This window comes from Argiope bruennichi, chromosome 9 (genome assembly GCF_947563725.1).
Source record: "Argiope bruennichi chromosome 9, qqArgBrue1.1, whole genome shotgun sequence".
Classification (NCBI taxonomy): Eukaryota; Metazoa; Arthropoda; class Arachnida; order Araneae; family Araneidae; genus Argiope; species Argiope bruennichi.
The window spans coordinates 51,214,789-51,232,982 of NC_079159.1; the positions used below are offsets into that span (position 1 = coordinate 51,214,789).

General features: G+C 30.6%; 1 long non-coding RNA gene and 1 other non-coding gene across 2 annotated transcripts in view; both read right to left on the minus strand.

The window, feature by feature from the left end:
- Window positions 1–951: 951 nt before the first annotated feature.
- Window positions 952–18,194, minus strand: part of LOC129984612 (uncharacterized) — a 74,796-nt gene continuing 57,553 nt past the window's right edge. Inside the window, exons 2-3 of the long non-coding RNA XR_008785506.1 lie at window positions 11,440–11,507; window positions 952–1,341 (exon numbers count right to left, since the gene is read on the minus strand). This is a non-coding gene — a long non-coding RNA (uncharacterized LOC129984612). The remainder of the gene's footprint in view (window positions 1,342–11,439; window positions 11,508–18,194) is intronic.
- Trnai-aau (transfer RNA isoleucine (anticodon AAU)) lies at window positions 9,878–9,951 on the minus strand. Its single transcript has one exon. It is a non-coding gene; the product is annotated as a tRNA-Ile (tRNA).

The following is an 18,194-nucleotide window of genomic DNA, read 5'->3' on the forward strand; positions in this document are numbered from 1 at the left end:
TATTGCAGTTCATTGGCCAATGCCCGGGGCCTTCAGCTGCATTCGTGGAAAAGTTTTGACGAGATGAGTGAAATTCCATGGAAAAACATGTGTAATGTGGAAAACAGAATTTAATTAATTGTAAAATAACTAAAATTTAAAAATAAATAAGAGCATGAGAAAGATTTACTATAAAAATGATAAATTAATTCATAAACGTTAGGAAGAGTTGTTAATAAACAAATTTACGCCATCATGTGTGGGAGACACAAATTACTTCAATCTTATACAATGACAATATATATTTTATAAATAAATTTGTAAATGGAAGTTTGTACTAATTTTTATTACCTGTTGTTATTTTCTGATCAATTCTTCGACCGAAAGAAGTTTATTGAAATATAGCGAGTTCTCATGCTTTAAGTCAGGTCCAACCAAAAACATACTGCATAAATAACTTCCAGGGTAAATATCAAAACACTACCCCCTCTTGTTTTGTAATTCCATTATTTCCTTAAAATTTAACGAAATGGAGATGTAAGATTGAAACTGCATACAAACTGAAATAACAGTAATAATAATCCAATATGATCTAGTCGACTAGCAGGTTCAACCATTAAATTAATGATAACCATTTTAAATTTCGTTTTGAATATTATCTTTAATTTGGTAATTGAAATTTAATTTAAGATAAACTATCTGTTACTTCAAATAACTAAGAAATTAGTTGGAAAATACAGACAACAAAAATAAAGTAATGCACTAAAAATGTATTATTTAAATTAAATATGGATACAATTTAAATAATTCCAATTTATTTTGCCCATGCAAACAAAATAAATATTTATTGAGTAATCTGCATGTGACGAAGTAGGTTTATAGTTTAGGCCTTTATATTCAACTATTAATAAAAGGCTTTATATAGAATAATATTTAAAAAAATAAGAAATTTAGATAAAACTTTTCATTTTACAGATCAAACATGAATTTCATTTATATTCCAATAATTGTATATTAGATAGTACATTGTATAAAGTTTCACATTTTTTGGCAAATACAATTTTTAATTTAAAATTTTGTTCAATTTTCTTTTTTCGGGACATTAACCCATTGGTTGTCAGTGTCCAGCTCCATTTACGAAGCAAAATCGTCCAGTTTTCTGTAATAATTCTTCAGTTCCATATTGAACAGCACTTCAACTTCCAGCATTTTCGCCAACAAATAAGCTCACGAAACATTTCATGGCATCCCTACTCAGCGGTAAGGTTTTTTCTCCTCATAGCCGTCTAGAAATATCTCTCGGCGGCCATGTGCCATGACTCAACAGGGAGAAAAGTTTCAGTTCGCAAAAGTGACGTCCTGCTGAAAGAAAAGTTTCGGTTCGTAAAATTGTAATCGCCAATCGTAAACAACTGAAGACAATTGTAGATTTTCAGAACTTTAATAGAGGACGCTGAATTAGTCTAGGAGGAGAGATAAACAGGAGATAGAAACATAGCAAAAAAAAAAAAAAGTTCGAAGCATGATTCGCCAATTGTTATTTTATTTTTAACATGTTATCTTCAAATATAGCACGTTTCAAATACGCATGAATTATGCATTAAATATTGCAACAGATGTAATTATTGATCCAGTATTCAAAACAAAAAAAATATATATTTAAAAGCAATAAATAATTTTAGAATTAAGAATTATTTTATTAAATTGGTACCATTTAAAACTTTATTGTAAAATTTTTGAGTGAAGTAAAAATAGTTTTTTTTTTCAGTAATATATTAAGGGAAAAGCTAAAATTGAGGGTGGGGGGTGGATTTTCTTAAGGAGCACTAACCACTCTAGAAATAGATATATAGTATCAAATTTGGTAACTTGAGATCCAAAAGTCTGCGCTTCTCCCAGGCATGCACATTATGATGCCTTTCTTTTTTTAAAAAATGGCCCATTTAGTTTCCAATTTCAGCATATTTTTAATAATATATTAAAATGTAAATAATGTTTCATATTAGCCTATTTTTTTTTTGTTCTGGTAACTTCTTAAAAATCTATTTGTTAGTATTTATCTGCTATGACATTAGATGATTATACATCCACGTTTCTACACAATACTGTTAAATCACTTATTTATTTAAGCACTTAATTAAACGTATAGAAACTTAGCCAACTGTGCTTCAAAAATAATTAATGTTATCTTAATTCTTTAGAATTAATAGAATTTGTATTTTTTACGATTTATTTATTTGGCAACTAGGAATCGCAAAGGATCGATTAAAGATCAACTAATGTCCTTTAATTCATCTTTTGCAGCCCTCTCTTCTGAACTTCGTTACTGCGTTTTTCCCATATTATATTCATAGTACAATATAATCATCTTAATATGAACAATTTAGATGAGTGAACATAAAGGGTAAATAATAGCAAATATAATGTTGTTATCAAAAAATTACCCTTACTTCACTCGAAAATTTAAAATAGTTTTTAAATTATATCAATTTAATATATGCATATATTTAGTTATGCATTTCTAGAGTTAACCATAGAAGTAAGGAAAAGTCACGCAGTGCTATATTTCGTAAATACAGAGTTTATGGGATCATCTTTGATTAATTTTTTCGAATAATAATTGTGAAAATAATATTCTTCGAATAATAATCGTGAAAAAGCGCATTATCATGAAGTAAAACGTGCGAATATGTCGTCACATTTCACGATGATTACAAAAAAGGAACTTGTTAAAAAATTTCTCTAATGGCAATCCATTATTTGATCCGTTCGACGTGTAGATAATAAAACAAAATGGGGGGCGGGGTCTAATAGAGCAATATTTATGAATGGTGGATTATCGATCTTCTAAAAATATTTTATACCAATCAAATATTTTGTACTTTACAAACAGCTGTCTTTGAAGACTTTTTACATTTCAAATATTTTTGTAGTAGAAATTGCATTGCGAAACAAAGCTTTTTTTTTTTTAAGTCACATTTGCTATCCGGGAAGTCGACGAAGTTAGAATTTGTACAGACGATAAAATAAAATCAAATATTCATTGTTGCCAGATGTTTATATAAGTTTATAAAACATTTTATTAACGATTTCTAGTGTAAGGCATTTAAAATTAATTATACCCGATGCTTTTTAATCTCAGTAGCTCGTTTTTTTTAAAAAAATCTTTCAGAAATTATTTATCGTTTTTTTAATTTATTTTATCCAATATATTTCGTTCTTTTAAAGCCAGCATTCAAACATGTATTTCAGTTCACTGTCTTTCTTTCGACTTTAAGGTATTTGGTGCGAGCGGCGGAATATATTTACCCAACATATCCTGCTTCGCCTTAAATATTTACATGACAGGGAAAATAGTGTTTGTTAGCAACTTAAACTACTTATAACTCTTTTCAAACTTCAATCCACGTAAAACATAACAAATCCGACTCTATTTATTTTGATTTCAAACATCTACATCAGACATCTAGCCACGACCGACGAAGCAAAACCGGCAACTGACAAATGATAATACATGGAGACATCCCATTCTTCCACCTTTTGATTACAAGAATTTAATCAAAACATCTCATAAATTTTAAGGTAAAATGAAACTTAAAAGTTCAAAGTCTTGAAGTTTAGAGGGAGTTCTAACTTGTCTTTCCGACTTGGTTCGAAGATCAGTCGGGTTCACTACTTCATTGGACAAGTCCTCCATGAAGTCATTAACCTTACCATCCTCCCTCTGTTTATCAGTCTTGTTGTTGATCTGCAGTCTTTCATGAGGATTTGGCATTTCAAGCGGGTAGACTCTTCGAACAGGTCGAATAAGTTCTCCGGTTGATGTCTTTAATTTCGCAACCCGTATTGCCCCGTTCTTTCCCGGTTAAATCTCTGTGACTTTAGCCATCGGCCAAAAAGTTCTTCCTTTGTTTACAGATTCGATCAAAACTACTTCTCTTAATTTAACTGTGTTCTTGTCTTCGTTTGTCTACCACGAAAACCAAGTTGCCCCAGATATTCTAGGCGAAATCCTCGTCTCAGTTGCTTTCTTAAGGATTGCTGATACTTAAGCCTTTTGTCTAGGTCAATACTATCTAGACGATCGAGATCAGGAACTCCCACTGTAGGGATGTGTTGGAGAAACATCACAAGTGTTAATGGGATCGATACATTGGAGTCTTCTGTTATGTAAGTCAGGGGGTCTAGAATTGACTGCCGACTCACATAGGATAGTGATCATCTCTTCATAACTCAACGAGGCATTTCCCAAAATACGTTTCAGCAATTTCTTTACCATTTGAATCAAACGTTCCCCAATTTCCCCTCACCAAGCGACAGATGGGGAATTGAAAATCCAAGTGATTCGTTTTGCTGTTGCTTCTGTTTCCACTTCACTCCAGTTGATGGTCTCGAACAGATTTTCAGCAGCAACAAAGTTGGTCCCATTGTCGCTGTAGATGGCATTAGGATGGCCACGGCGACCTGTATATCGTCGTAAGCTCAGAAGGAACGTTTTGGTTGATAAAGAGGTTATAAGTTCCAGATGTATTGCTCTGAACACGGCACAGGTGTAAAGTACGATCCATGTCTTTTCTCCATTCCTTAGAATGAGAGGGCCTGCCAAATCCACGACGATGACTTCAAAAATGCAAACATCCCACAACCTGTTCTCTGGAAGGGGAACTGGAACTGTCTCAAAAGGTTTAGCTGCAAATATTTTATACTTCACACATTGAGATATTACTCTACTAATAGTGCGTTGACTACTCAACATCCAGTATTTCTTAAGCAACACAGACATCAGAATATGCACTCCAGCATGAAATTTTCTTAAATGCATGTTTCTAATGAGGAGTTCTACAAGTTTGTGTTGGCGTGGTAAAAGGACTGGAAACTTAAATTCGTCTTCATCTTTACGTTCGGTTAATTTTGTTTTGACTCGTAAGACACCTGCCTCGCCTTCACAGACACTTAGAGATTTTAATCTACTCAAATCGTTTGATACAAATGATTCGGTAAATTCTAACTTCAGCGTCTTTAAGTTCATCTAGCGATAAGGGTCCGGCCAACCTCTTTAGTTTACTCTTATTGGCTTTGTGGATAAATCTCATGATCCAACCAACCATTCTTACAATTTTGCCGAAGGTTGAAAATAGGAAACGAGCCATGAATTTTCTATTCCACTAATCATTACGTTACTTACTTACGTTGAGAATTTCATCTTCTTCAGCTGAGAGTTCGTAATGTGGTCAACCTTCCTTTTCCAATTTTAACCACAATGGTCCCTCCCACCATCTCGATTTGATCAGTTTCGTCACTGTACAACCTCTTGAAAGTCGGCGGGATTTTCTTTCCCAGGAACATGTCTCCAATTTTTTGTGTTTGTCAACTTGCGTATCTCATCAACCCTGTTTTTTACAAATACTGTCCATGGTTCATCGTGTGTGATCCAGTACAATGCCGTGGATGAATCGGCCCAATAATACTCTTCGAAATCATATCCTCTCATGTTGTTCTTCATGAAATACGTCAAACGGGCTCCAATGCAACAGGCCATGAGCTCCAATCGAGGAATGGACGTTCTTTTCAAAGGAGCTATTCTACTCTTTGCAATTAGCAGTTGTACGGAAATATTCTGCTCTGTTTCACAATGCAGGAACACAACTGCAGCATAAGAAGTTGCAGAAGCATCGCAAAATGTATGTAAGAAAGTCTTAGATACATTGATACAGAAAGACACATCTCGAGGTATTTTCACTTCAGTCAAAAATTGCAGTTCGTCAAACCATTTTAAAAATGCTCTTGAAATTTCCTCAGAGACCTCTGTGTCCCAACTCAGCTTATTCTTCCAACTCTGTTGCAATAACAGCTTTGAAAGCAACGTGTGTGATGGAAAGGATACACCTTCTGGTAACAGATTCTTTGGGGTTTTTTTTAACTTGGCTTACATTACAAAACAACAGATCAGCATCTTTGTCCCAAAAAATTCCCAACACAGGATCAAGATCAGATTTTATGAAACTGCAATACAGGCTTGCATACTCCCAGCCTCTAAGGTCAAACTTCGCTGCATTCATGATACGACTTGACAACTGGGTGAAAAGTTTTAAATCTTCCTCGGTATCTACTGGTGTAATACGGATATCAACACAGAAGTCTTCTTTCAGCTTTTTAACCATATCTACGAGTACAGAATATGAATACTGGTCCAAGTGGTGTTTAATAACTGCTCCAAGAAGGGCTGCAGTGTAAACCAAAAATTACTCTGCAGTGCTGAAATGCTTTCAAAGCTTGGTCTTCTTTTCCCTACCAAAGGAATTTTAAAAAATACCAGTCCTTGATATGAACTGATATTTTCAAAAAGGATTTCTTGATATCGAAAATTACTCCTATTTTCTTCTCTCGAAACTTAAAAAGAATTGATGGTATCCTTTCGAGGAGGTTTGGACCCTTCGCTAAGCAATCGTTCAACGATAATTGACCCTTTTTTTTACACCACGCGTCGGAATTCGGGCGCACAGGGGTCGTAGAAAGACTCTTGAACACTCCTCGGTGAGCTAAAAAGTATCATCCCTCCATAGAGCACTCAGTTATTATTCCATCTTCTTTCCAGCTCTCAAACGATTTATCATAATCAATAAACTTTTCAACGTTCCTGAGTTTGTAAATCGTTGAAACCAGTCTTTTCTCAGCAACTTCAAAGTTTGTAGGTAACTCTTCAGAAAGACTGACAGAGTACCGTCCCTCTTCATTAACAAAAATAGTTTCCTTGAAATGTTTTTCAACTGCACATTCCTTCTCTTCTTTGGATTGAGTTTCCACCGGGTCAGTAATACCAATGCTTTCAAGTGACCACAAATTTGTCACATCACTGGGATGTATTAATAGAGACGTTAAAGCTGAGCCATAAGATTCTTGCTCAGGTTTTCCGAGAGTCTTTCCCATTATCATCCATCCTAGCTAAGTCTGTACTGCGAACAATCCATCTGTGAGCTCATTAATTACTCCAGTATGTATTTTACCAGCAAAATCAAATCCTATGAGTATTTCGATGGGTGGTTATCCAAATCCAGCGTCTGTCAACTGGATACCCATTTTCTTGGCACTTTCAAAACAAAGTTGTTGTTAAGTCTGGGAATAGAACCGCAGATAACTGGTTGGTTCAGAGCTTGAATCTTAATCGATTAATCATTATGGAGACTGTTCAAGCATACGATGCAACTTGAATGCTCTGTTCTTGCGTTTATTCGGCCGAAGACTACTTGGGTTAACATTTCGGTAGAAAATAGCTTAAATCCCATTTCTTGAATAGTACTATCTAAAATATACGATCTTTGGGACGTATCGACTAGTATTCTCACTGTCTTTCCCTTTCCTTGAAAATAAAGTCTAACGAGTAATGTTTATAAAAACACCTCAGAGTAACATTGATTAGACAGAGTATTGTTCATCTCACACTCTGAATTTTGAATGAATGAAGACTAACCAGTCTTTTATATCACCTCCAAATTTCAGAAATTCTATTTTGGGAAGTTTCAGTTTCGCTTCTTAGCCAAAACATCCGGCTCTAACACAGCTTTATTCAAATTATGTACAAATATTTCCATAGCAACCCCGGCTTCAGTAAGCTTTTCGTGATATTCTTTAATATTTTCGTATTCGGAATTATATTTATCTGCTAAAGTTATATCTTGCAACAAAATATCACATATTTTTTCATCAAGAACTTCTAAGTTTTTAGACAGAGACTCAGTGTTAGTCATATGAATCTGTATCACTTCTAGTTTCTTTTCTTCAAATTATTATATGCCTTCGTAAATGAAGAGCGAATAGGCGCTCTTTGCATAATTAATAATCTTGCTATTTTTAACTTCTAATAACAGATTTGAAACAATATGAATCACCTACTTTCGCTTCGGTGATCTGCTTAGCTCACTAAAAGGTCTGTGATCATATCCGGAGTTCACCACAAGTTATTAACGTCAGAATATATTTACCCAACACTATTGATATCAACTGGAACCATGCAAGAACATTATCTATTCTAATTATGAGCGAAAGTGAGGTATGCCAGGCCTTGGGGCCATTATCAGAGAATACAAATTTAAAATTTAAAAGAGATACTTTCCATCGTCAGAAAATTCGATTTTCAAGTTTTGTAAGTCAGAGTCAGCAATAAAAATTTTAATACGTTGAAGAAACATCTGTTTCATTGTCCCCTTGTCTCTGTATACCACATTGGCAAAAATAATCTTTTCCCTCCTAATTAAATGAAGTTAAAGGAAAAACAATTTAAGTCCAACTTGTTCACTTATTTTTTAAATTTAATCAACAGCAGGGATGGGCAGATTTTTCTAAGGTTACTTCTAATTTTTTCAAGGTTTCGCGGTCCACTCAGTGGCATAGATGTGGTGAGCAATACTTCAGATTTTAATAGTCATATAACTCGTTTCATTTTATGGCCTTTCACTGTTATATTAATTGCACTTTACGCATTTCTAATTTTCTATCGTTTCACTTCAAATTTTAATTTTACTTTTGAAAGGGAATTATTGAATTTCAAATAATGCAACAGCATTAATGCTGAATCGAAGCATGCCCGTAAAAATCATAAGGATAGATAGAAGAATCATAAAACATTGAAGTTTTATATATATTTCATAATTCGTGAATTATATGTGACGATTATGCAATAAAAATTTCTCTGATTCTGTAAAAAAAAAAAAAAAAAAAAAACCCAGTGTGTTTCAGTAAGGAAATAGAATGTCAAGCTAAAAGAGCAATGGTATAAAAATGGGTGAATTAAAAAAAAACAAAAAAAAAAAAAACACATTGCTACTTTTGAGGTGAAACGTTGGCTGTAACTACCACAATATTCAAGAACTTTGTTCAAAGCATACTTTGAACAAAAAATTATTCTATACGGAAAAAAAGAGCCGAATTTTCATTTTCATCTTGATTGCCAATAACGGAAGGAAAAAAAAAATAGTATTAAATACTAGTTGCAGCAAAGAAAATTGATTCGATCTTTATTCACAGTAGAAATAATGCTATAAAATATGCTTAAGATGCTTTTTTTTTAAAATTTAAACTAAAATTTAATAAATCTTTTAATTAAATCTAAAGAATTTTACAGAAACTAAATTGGTATAATTGAAAAGACAAATTTTTGAACCCTAAGATGTTGCAGAAATTATTTTGGTGCAAAAGTATTTTGAGATGTTAAATTAATTAATAAATAATTGTTAATTAAATGTTTAAAAGATAGTTCCAAGGTGCACATTTCCCTTCTCCAAAGTGTGTCGAATTTGATAGGTCTAAATCAAGGATCTTCATCTGTAGAACACCAATACACACACATACATACACATTCTCTTGTATTAGTAGTAGATACAGAAATTGTCATTTTCTTATATTAAGTAATTTCTGAATTCCTTCATAGGTATGACAATCTGCCAAAATATAAAATAAAAAGTTCATTTTTTTTTCATATTTTAACATTAATTTAAATAAAAAATTGTGTCTGAATTTTTTTGACTGATTTATTTTTATATAAATTTCGATTAAAAAGAAACATTTTTATATAAAATATTTTTTACAGCTTTTGTCCCCCTTAATTATATGAAGAACATTTTTGTGGTTTTTGTTTGCTTGTTTCTTTTTAGTAACCGATTAATTTATGTCATACTTTAGCATGAAAATACAAATTTTCTATTAGAATTCTAATGATAACTTAGAACCAGAAAAAATATCTTTTTATTTATTAACGATTTGTAGAAAAGTAAACTGTTTAAAGAAATTCGAAAAAATTAAATATTTATGTAGAAAATATAATGTTCGTATCAGTCCAATGATCTAATTTAAACATATGTATTTAATTATCTATCATCTACAAAAAATTCCCATTTAAAAAAAATGGCCCATGGGGGGATCGAACCCACGACCTTCGCGTTATTAGCACGACGCTCTAACCAACTGAGCTAATGGGCCTCGATGAATTGTTGAGAAAATTGCTTAAAAAACAAAATACTTATTTTTTTTTTATTTGTTTACTTAACTTTTTATTTTTTTTTTGTCCGACATTACTTTCAAGTCAATAAAAATTTGTAAACTATTTATTTGAATTTTATTTACGATACATAAGATATTTTTCTACTCTTAGGAAGTAGCCAGATTGCCAAGAAACAATGTTTTTGCTGCCATCTAGTGGATAATTATGCAACTAAGAATTAAGTATGTGGAATAAAGATAAGGAGTGATATAAAGGTGGAAAAAATCCCTTAATCTTGGAGTTAGAGAATATTCATTTAAATCTTTAATATTTATACGAAGCTTCTATTTACGTCTTTTTATTTAAACTTCTTATACAATCCGTATATGTCCGTAAATTATTCCTATCATAACAAAAGATGCGAACAAAATATTTTATTTCAAGTGGAAAATTATATATATCCATTAAACTCGAATCCGCATGCTCAAAACTGCAAGATTTTACTAAGAAACATTTATTTTATTTTATGTCAAAGTTGACACAGTTTGTAAAGATTTATCATTGCCTACACTAATATAAAATTTGTTGAAGAAAAAAAATACCGACCGAAAAAAGTACGACGCCATCTATTTTACATAAACATTAAGTAAAATGCGTGAGACATAATCATCTAATTGTTTTCCATTGTTGTTTATTATCAAAATTTGTAATTACCAGAATCAGTTGTTTTTTTTAAATTTTATTTTAAGAAGAATCGTCGTTTATATTAACAGATGTGTAATAATACCATTAACAAGTTATAAATATTGTTCGTAAAACTTAAATGATTTTTATTTGATGTCGTGTGAAAGAAAAAGAAAAATAATTAGTTATCACCTATCTAGGATAAACATTTTGACGAAGCACAAAATTGAATAGACTGTCTACAACGCCTACTAGATGCAGGTGCTATGGAGCATTTTAACTAAAGTCTTATTTTTATGTAAAATGTTATGAAATGGAAATCTGTAAGTGCACAACGGTCAGATAAAATTAAATAACAATGAACTAGTTAGTCTTTACTTAAAAATGTATAATAAAATTTACAAATTTTAGCTACATAGAAGTGAATGCATAATAATGCGATTTATAAGATTGAGAATGAGGGCATTCATATTACTTTTCATTAGAATGCAAAGGATAAAGGAAAAAATGCAGTGGCGTAACGCCTGGAAGTTAAATGCTTCGAGGTTTTGATCTTAGAGAGCGCCATGAACGCGAAATATTTGAACGTTTATTACATATTTGTAAATAAAATACGATGATGGATCAAAAATTAATAACGACAATAATAACAATAAAAAAAACCTGGCATCATTGATTTTCGATAAGCCACTCACTATGAATGTGAGCGAAAAACTCATATTATACCTATGATGCCGCTGACACTCGTTACGTCACTGATAATATAAAATACATATAATTGAATGTACATTTCTAAAGCTTACCTGATTATATTCTGTGATGACACTTACAGAAACTGGGGGCTGCAAAGCTGGTTGGCCATATTTTCGATCTGTCAGCAACAATTAAACGAATAAAATTAAAAATTGCAGAGAAATATTTTAATTTAAAATCACTTTTACATAATTTTATATGTCAAATAAACAAAGTTGAATAACATTTTAAAATTACCATACATATCACCAAATAATGGATACATATTTCTTTGTGTGCTGATACATCATTTCGAATCAAGATTCATAATCATTTTCAATTTCAAGATTGTTACCGAAAACTTAAAAATTCAACTTTGTCTATGCATTATTCTTGATCTGCATGCCATGTTGGCTTCTTAGTCTCCCTCTTCTTCTTTATTATCAATTTTCACATTCACTAGTTCATGATCGACTGATTTGTGGTGATAAGAATGGAATGGTCCATATCTAACATAACTATTCCGACTTGGATATAGTGATGCTAAGTAGTTCATGATATAGTATTTATTTTTACCCATTTCTCGATTTCATTCATCTATTTCTGAGATAAAAACATAAAATAAACAAAAGTATAGCCTTCGCAGTTGTTTCCCAAGATTATACCTCTCTTTTCCATCCCCAGTGATACATATGTCCGCGTATTTCATCTCTCTTACGTATAACGTTTATTTTTTATTTCATTGATTTAAATCAGAGATTTAAAATTATGTGCGCACAAACTCGTTATTATTTTTAATTGCCAATAAAATAGTATAGCTATTGCAGATAGCAGTTTTCTAACTGGGACATTTTGAAAAGCAATTTTTTCCCTCTTTATTTTTTGTTTATATGTTTACTGTTAAAAGGATACTCATGCATTTCCCAATGGGAAAAAAAGGATGAAAATTATTATCGAAATCAGTTCAAATATCTTTTAGAAGAACTTGATGGGATATTTAAATCATATTTATTTTTCTATGAAAATGCCCATTATTTTTAGATTCTTGAGATTTTCTGATTTACTTAAACTACACCAATATTTGTTCTTTAGATATATTTCTTATTGTATGGATGAATAAATTGCATGATAGTAAAATATTTTGGAAATACTTCAGTTTGTTATGAAATCCATTAAATAGAAAAAAATTTACGTTTTTATGCAAGAGATGGCGTTACGACTTGAATCTTGCTTTTAAATTCCAATTCTTTCCAGGTTAATTTTTGAACTTCAATTTGGTTTTTGATATGAGATGGCGTTACAATCATTTTCTTTACTTTTCAATTACAATTTGTCTGAAAAAAAAGGCACAAAAATTTACAAATTTCTTTGTTATTCTCTATGCATTCATTTGCTTCTTTTTAAAGCCACTAAAATTCATTAAGTAAAAAAAAATAATACCTATTCAAGGTTACCATAAGAGTTTTTTCCTGAAGATTTTGAAAACAGTTCTCCAAAATAATTACAAAAAAAAAAAAAAAAAAAAAAAATCTAGAAAGCAAGACTGCCAAGAAATTCTACAACTCATTTCTTAAATATAATTTTAAAATATATTTTCTCTCTATGGATTTCATAACAATCAGAAATATTTCGAAAATATAATTTTATTAATATTCGCATTTTCATCTTTTTCGTATTTTTTTATATGTGAATTTGTTATTTATTAAATTATATTTCTAGTATCTGTATAAGATGGCAGATGGCAGCACCAGCTTAAGTTGCTTTTCTTGCGCATTTATAAAGGATAAAGAAAATAATCATCAGTACTTCTGAAATTTCAAATTAAAATATATATTATTAGTGGTACTATAATAATTCATTCCAATTAATTAGTGATGTAATATAGAATATAAGTTATAACATTGAAATTTTATATTATTAATACTTGGAATTAATATTTAGAGAATCATATTATTAAGAAATACCATAAATAGATAAATAAAGGAAAAGTAAGTTTCCCGTTGTATTTAAAAATACAAAGCCAATTTTTGCTCATTATTTAAAAACAATCTTGCAGTAAACCTGGTCCACCTAGCTTATTTTCTCAATTGAATCATTTTTACTATAGGAAGAAATGATGTGACAATAAATTTATCCGAATATATACAATATCAGGGAAATTATTTAATATTCCCTGAATTCAATTTTAGTTCCAGTCAAATTAAAATTAGAATGAATCAGAAAAATTTGGTTTAAATAGTTGGTCACATGTGTATGGATATTTTCCATGTTTTTGAAGTGAAAATGGCAAATTAGTTCGCCCTATGCGGCATTGTTTTTTAATGAAACAAGGCACATTTCTTCACTTAAGGATATAATATGTAAGTTTGAAAGAAGCCAAAAAAATAAATTAATTATTAAAAAGATAATTGATAATATGCAATTAATATGATTAATTAGCAGTTAATGTGATTACAAGATGTCATTAGCAATTAATTATGTTGAAAAGACAAAAAAATTTTAATTTTTTTCAAGATATGGTAATTTTTTTTTTCAAATTTTAGTACACCTATATAAAACTATTTATATTGCAGTGGAATAAAATTTTAACTGTAATATTTATAAGCACTATACATCCCTTAAATAAATAATTAATTATATTTATTTGTGGGCTTCAGCATATTTTAAAGATGCTATTTATAATGAAAAGTATCATATATTTTTCAAATTAAACTATATTATTTTTAATGTATTTTAAGTATATTAAACTGAGAGTTAATTGCTTCTAAATGTTAATAAAAAAATAAAATGCGAAAATCCAGACGGACTAATGGTCGACCCTCTGGAATATTTAGTTCAAAATTTGGCATCTACATTTTAAATGCTCACCTTGAGTGCAAAATTTTATTAATACTTAATTAATACTCTTTACTTTTTATAGTTATCGAATGCACTTGTTCTTGAACAGTAAGACAGACTTCCTGAGTATGCATTTCATTAAAAATTTGCTAGAAAGTTACAAATTTGATAGACTTCCTGTGAATAGATTTCATTAAAAATTTGCTACAAATTTTCAAATTTGACAAACTTCCTGTAAATGGATCTCATAAAAAATTTCGGTATAAATTTACAAATTTGCTCGGAACTCTGTAAATGAAATTTCATTCATTCATCTCAGTGTTTACGAATTCGCTCAAAAGCAGACATGATGCCAAAAATGTGTTTTATGTGCTCAGGGAGATAAGAAATGTGGAGATCTGTCGAAATCTCGAGATCGAATTTTTCGACGATTAAAACACTTTCTGTATACTTCATTATAAGAAAGTAAAATTTTGAAAACCTGTATTTTTATTCCTAAAATTCCTTCAAAAATTATAGAATTAATAACTACTGCATAATTTAAACTACAGTCATACCGAAGAGTGAAATAATGATTAAAGATTGATTGTAAATGACCCTAAATTATTATTGATAATTGAAATGGATCTGAGCAGAAAATAATTTTTGGTTACTTCCTCTAGAATCGATTTCGATTTAGAGGTTATAATTGAAAGTGCAGCAGTGCTACAGAAAAAGAGAAAGGCAGTTACGCATGTCCTATGAGTGGGGGAAGCAATGGATTTAGATAGTGGATTGCAACGAAGATGACATTAACAGGATCCTTTTTTTCTTTTCTTTTTCGCCTTCTTTTGTTTGACAATAATCATTCGTTTGAAGACTATGGATTAGACTATGCTATGCTTTTGCTATTAACTGGGTGTATTGGTATCATTAAAATATTTTTTTAAATTTTCATATAATGTGAAAATTAATTTTGGGTATTAGTATTTTTGAGAAGAAAAATCAAAGCCTAACTTAATTTTTTATTTATTAAAATTTCAAAAAAAATCACTCCAAGGTTAACATTTTTCCTCTCAAAAGTATTTCCGTGCCAAAGTTGGTGTCTCTAGGTCAAACAGTTTGTCTTTTAGAGTACTAATACACACACATTTTTCTTTATTATACACGCACATTCTCCATTTTATACACACATTTATACCCCAATATTTTATACCCCATTTTATACACACATTTTCTCCATTTTATACACACAGACACATTCTTCTTTTCTCCATTTTACACACAAACACTAACTCTTTTCTTTATTAGACACACGCATTCTTCTTTATTAAACACGCATATTCTTCTTTTCTTCATTTTATACACACACACACATTCTTCTTGATTAGACGCATTCTTCTTTTCTCCATTCTACACACAAACACTAACTCTTTTCTTTATTAGACACACACATTCTTCTTTATTAAACACGCATATTCTTCTTTTCTTCATTTTATACACACACACACATTCTTCTTGATTAGACACATTCTTCTTTTCTCCATTCTACACACAAACACTAACTCTTTTCTTTATTAGACACACACATTCTTCTTTATTAAACACGCATATTCTTCTTTTCTTCATTTTATACACACACACACATTCTTCTTGATTAGACGCATTCTTCTTTTCTCCATTCTACACACACACACACACACACATTCTTCTTCATTAGACACATTCTTCTTTTCTCCATTAAAGACACACACATTCTTTTTTTTTTTCAATTTCCTTTTTTCTATAGCTGAATGGTATAACTAATTTATTAATGCTTCATGTGCAAACAGCGCCAGCCAATTACAAATAAATGCTCCCAGTTGAGACCGCGTCAGAAAACTTAATTCTGCTCAATTGCTATGCTTGAATAGAGAGATAGGGGACGTGCTCTGAAGGTCATTTTCACAAAATGCAAAATTGAGTTAAAGGATTAAAAAGGTAATTTCTTTTTCTTTCTTATACGTGAAATAAACAAAATAAAAATATTAAAATATTAAATAACTTAAGTAACAAAAAATTGATGAATTTCTGTATTTTGGACCTCACTCAATCCAAAAGATAATTAAATAAATAAGCACTCTTTTGGAATTATGTTTTCAAACGCGATAATTCAGATTCAGTACTGTAAAACTGCATGGCCATAGTACGAGATCCGCATACTTTGATAACATTTTAAACTCAATCCTTGTGCGAGAAATCTGTCTATATGTCCGATTGCACTTGAGAACTTAAAAACGAAAAGATCTAGACGGAAATTTAACTAATGGATTTATCATCAGAATAACAAATCTGTACATTTTGTCCAATAAAGCTATTAAAATTAGATTATCTATCAATTTATCTGTTCTCGAGAGTATGTTAAAACCATATAATCTTAGATAAAAAAAAAATAATTCGTTATGCTATCAGAATTCTGCTTTTATACCAAATCATCCTCGCAATGGCACCAAAAGAAGTTTAGGCAACAGGCACCATTGTCTTCACTATAGTATGAAGCATATTAGAAGATGTATTCTGTAAATATACCAGAAAGCGTAAGGAAGAATTCTCTCATCCTCTTCTTTAAATTCTTGAAGAAAAATATTTTTTGGCTAAAATTGTTTTTGATCGTGTTCTTTTGTGTCGATTTGAGGTGTGTATATAAGGGTGCGAACACACATGACCCATTGTTCCTGATTACATTTAAAAAAAGTCTGTATTTTTTTTAAATCCGTCGACACATACATTAGAACATTACAGCTCGATTTGTATACACTTTATAACCATTAATCCCAAACGACATTGGGCGTTTAAAATCTTATTATGCTTGCTAATAGTTAAGTTTATATTCAGCCAGCTACAATCCATCCAGTCAGACCTTGCATGCTTCGAAATTGTACAATAGGAAGTACGTGTCCCGATGAGACAGGTACTTGCTATTGTACAGTTTCGAAACGAAACTATACACGCATGCGCAATCTTCCTTCTTCTGCTCATGCGTGATCTTATAACTGTCTGAATGTAAGCCCACCTTTAATATCGACTGTATAGTTCTAGTCATAATAGAAAGTATCACTATTTATGTTCTGAAGCATTCGAAATATATCGCAAATATGAGATTTCATGCGGTTTCCTATATAATGACTTTGGTCGATTTTCTAAAATACTGCAGAGACTTAAATGGGATTTTGAAAGACATTATTGATTGTATTTATTTATTCAATGAAATGAAATTTGTTGTCGATTTTGCTTTTCTGGATTGCAATATTTCAAAATTTATTAAAAATTTTTTCTTGAATTGCGTCTTAATTTTTCTTACTACTCTGAAAATTATACTGGCTTTCCAATTATTGTCACATCTGCAGAAAGATTTTTCTTAAAAATGGAAAGATTCATAAAATTTATCATTTGTCAAAAATAATGCATCTCATTAGACATTTTACTTATCAGATTTAAATTCGTTAAAAAATTTAATTATATTGATATTACCAACGAAAATGTCATAAAACATCTAAGAAAATGAAATAAAACCTGCAGATTATAACAGTACTTTAATAATTTGTATACTAAATTGCATTTTATAAGTTTATGAAGCAACTATTTTTTTTTTTTTTTTTGTATTATTCATTAACAAATATTTGCATGAACAGAACATTAAATTTATAAAAAATAATTTATAAAACAAGTTAAATCTTAAAAGTTAGCCTAGTTATTACTTAACTTGTTACAATTTACTTGACACTATTAACAAGTTAAGTTTTATCAATTTTACAAAATAATAATAACAATATTTCGCAAATACATAACAACAAAATGCAATATTATTATTGTATAGTACGAAAATCGTTTTGCGGTCCCCGCAAGCCAACTTTGCATTAGGTCCATTTTTGTTCTGTCCGGCCCACGGCTGTGCCCTTCCTTGCCCCCATCCTGCCCACAAAACTTTTATCTCATGAAATCATCTTTACCTAACTGTAGTAAAATGGCG